The sequence below is a fragment of the Styela clava genome, unplaced genomic scaffold (genome assembly GCF_964204865.1).
Source record: "Styela clava unplaced genomic scaffold, kaStyClav1.hap1.2 HAP1_SCAFFOLD_111, whole genome shotgun sequence".
In the NCBI taxonomy this organism is placed as follows: Eukaryota; Metazoa; Chordata; class Ascidiacea; order Stolidobranchia; family Styelidae; genus Styela; species Styela clava.
In genome coordinates this window covers 42,501-45,000 of record NW_027556603.1, presented here as the reverse complement: position 1 = coordinate 45,000, position 2,500 = coordinate 42,501, and the positions used below count along the sequence as shown (strand labels likewise).

General features: G+C 55.8%; 2 non-coding genes and 1 pseudogene across 2 annotated transcripts in view; all 3 read right to left on the bottom strand.

Annotated features, from left to right (window-relative positions):
- LOC144419128 (large subunit ribosomal RNA) overlaps nucleotides 1–148 on the bottom strand; it is a 3,696-nt pseudogene extending 3,548 nt beyond the window's left edge.
- Nucleotides 149–436: 288 nt separating this feature from the next.
- LOC144419116 (5.8S ribosomal RNA) lies at nucleotides 437–590 on the bottom strand. Its single transcript, XR_013473855.1, has one exon. It is a non-coding gene; the product is annotated as a 5.8S ribosomal RNA (ribosomal RNA).
- Nucleotides 591–887: 297 nt separating this feature from the next.
- Nucleotides 888–2,500, bottom strand: part of LOC144419120 (small subunit ribosomal RNA) — a 1,810-nt gene continuing 197 nt past the window's right edge. Inside the window, exon 1 of the ribosomal RNA XR_013473859.1 lies at nucleotides 888–2,500. This exon is cut by the window's right edge and continues 197 nt beyond it. This is a non-coding gene — a ribosomal RNA (small subunit ribosomal RNA).

Genomic DNA, 2,500 nt, shown 5'->3' with positions numbered 1-2,500 from the left:
CAACTCGGCGCGCTCGAAAAGCGCGCAGATTCGACGCTGGACTCTTCCCGGTTCACTCGCCGTTACTCAGGGAATCCCTGTTGGTTTCTTTTCCTCCGCTTAATAATATGCTTAAATTCAGCGGGTGCTCTCGCCTGAACTCAGGTCGTATGTGTCAAGCGGGCCGTTTCTTACACGGCCCGCTGGCATCGCAAGTCGTCGCCGCCGGCGCCGACCGAGCGCGTACCGTCGCCGCCTTGGCCCACGGTCGGTCTTGATCTCGTGACCGGACCGACCGACCTGGACCCGCCCCTCGAACGTAGTTGAACACGTCGAGGGGCCGGCGGTGTACGGGACACGCGGTCGCGCCGAGAAAGCTCGGCGACCGCTTCAACTTGGGGCGACGCCCGGCCGTCTTCGCAGAGGCCAGGCGACGGCCCTCGGGTGAGGACGAACGCGACCCTGAGGCAGACGCGGTCCCGGGATTGACCCGAGACCGCAATTCGCGTTCAGAAGGTCGACGTTCAATGTGTTCTGCAATTCACATTACTTCTCGCACTTGGCTGCGTCCTTCATCGACTCGCGAGCCGAGTGATCCACCGTTAAGAGTCGTCCTCGACGTTTCGCCCGGCGCCGAAGCGCGCGGACGTCACACTGTGGGATCGACCACAAAACCACCACCGACAACAACTGCACAAAAACACCAACAAACGGCGCCGAGCGACCGCCGGGCTGGGCCGGCGGCACATCGAGCGCGGTGCCAGAAGCCACCATCGCACTCGGCTGCCTTGCTATGCCAACGTGTTACGCGTGTCGCACGGGGCGGAACCCCGATTGACGGCCGCCCTCTCGGCGGCACCCAAAGACAATTCAGTGCGCGGTCGGCCGGGGCCTACCACCACCTTCGGTAATGATCCTTCCGCAGGTTCACCTACGGAAACCTTGTTACGACTTTTACTTCCTCTAAATGATCAAGTTTGATCGTCTTCTCGACACGCCGACGCGGCCGTTGCCAGCCGCGACGGGGCCGATCCAAGGATCTCACTAAACCATTCAATCGGTAGTAGCGACGGGCGGTGTGTACAAAGGGCAGGGACGTAATCAACGCAAGTTGATGACTTGCGCTTACTGGGAATTCCTCGTTCAAGGGAAACAATTGCAAGTCCCTATCCCAATCACGAATGAGGTTCAACGGGTTACCCGGACCTTTCGGCCTAGGTTAGACACTCGCTGCTTCACTCAGTGTAGCGCGCGTGCGGCCCCGGACATCTAAGGGCATCACAGACCTGTTATTGCTCAATCTCGTGTGGCTAAACGCCACTAGTCCCTCTAAGAAGTTAGACGCCGACCGAGAAGGTCGCGTAACTATTTAGCATGCCAGAGTCTCGTTCGTTATCGGAATTAACCAGACAAATCGCTCCACCAACTAAGAACGGCCATGCACCACCACCCACAGAATCAAGAAAGAGCTCTCAATCTGTCAATCCTACCTGTGTCCGGGCCGGGTGAGTTTCCCCGTGTTGAGTCAAATTAAGCCGCAGGCTCCACTCCTGGTGGTGCCCTTCCGTCAATTCCTTTAAGTTTCAGCTTTGCAACCATACTTCCCCCGGAACCCAAAGACTTTGGTTTCCCGGAAGCTGCCGGAAAGGTCGTCATGGTAACGCCTCCCGATCGCTAGTTGGCATCGTTTATAGTCAGAACTAGGACGGTATCTGATCGTCTTCGAACCTCTGACTTTCGCTCTTGATTAAAGAAAACATTCTTGGCGAATGCTTTCGCAGTAGTTCGTCTTCCGCCGATCCAAGAATTTCACCTCTAACGGCAGAGTACGGACGCCCCCGTCTGTCCCTCTTAATCATTACCTCGTGCTCCGAAAACCAACAAAATAGAACCGAGGTCCTATTCCATTATTCCATGCAACACTATGCAGGCGAACAGCCTGCTTTGAACACTCTAATTTTTTCAAAGTAAACTTATCGGCCACCGCCGACACTCAGTCAAGAGCACCGACGGAGAACCGAAGGTGAGGCGAACGCAACCAGTGACACGCCTTGCGACGGACCGGCGGCGCTCGCCCAAAATCCAACTACGAGCTTTTCAACCGCAACAACTTTAGCATACACTGTTGGAGCTGGAATTACCGCGGCTGCTGGCACCAGACTTGCCCTCCAATGGATACTCGTTAAGAGTTTTAGGATGTACTCATTCCAATTACAGGGCCTCGTTAGAGTCCTGTATTGTTATTTTTCGTCACTACCTCCCCGTGTCGGGAATGGGTAATTTGCGCGCCTGCTGCCTTCCTTGGATGTGGTAGCCGTTTCTCAGGCTCCCTCTCCGGAATCGAACCCTGATTCCCCGTTACCCGTTATCACAAAGGTAGGCACGTAGCGTACCTTCGACAGTTGATAGGGCAGACACTTGAATGATACGTCGTCGGTGCAGAGACCGTACGATCCGCGTGGTTATCCAGAGTCATCAAACGTCACAGGACGAACCCGGTCGGTTTTGATCTGATAAAAGC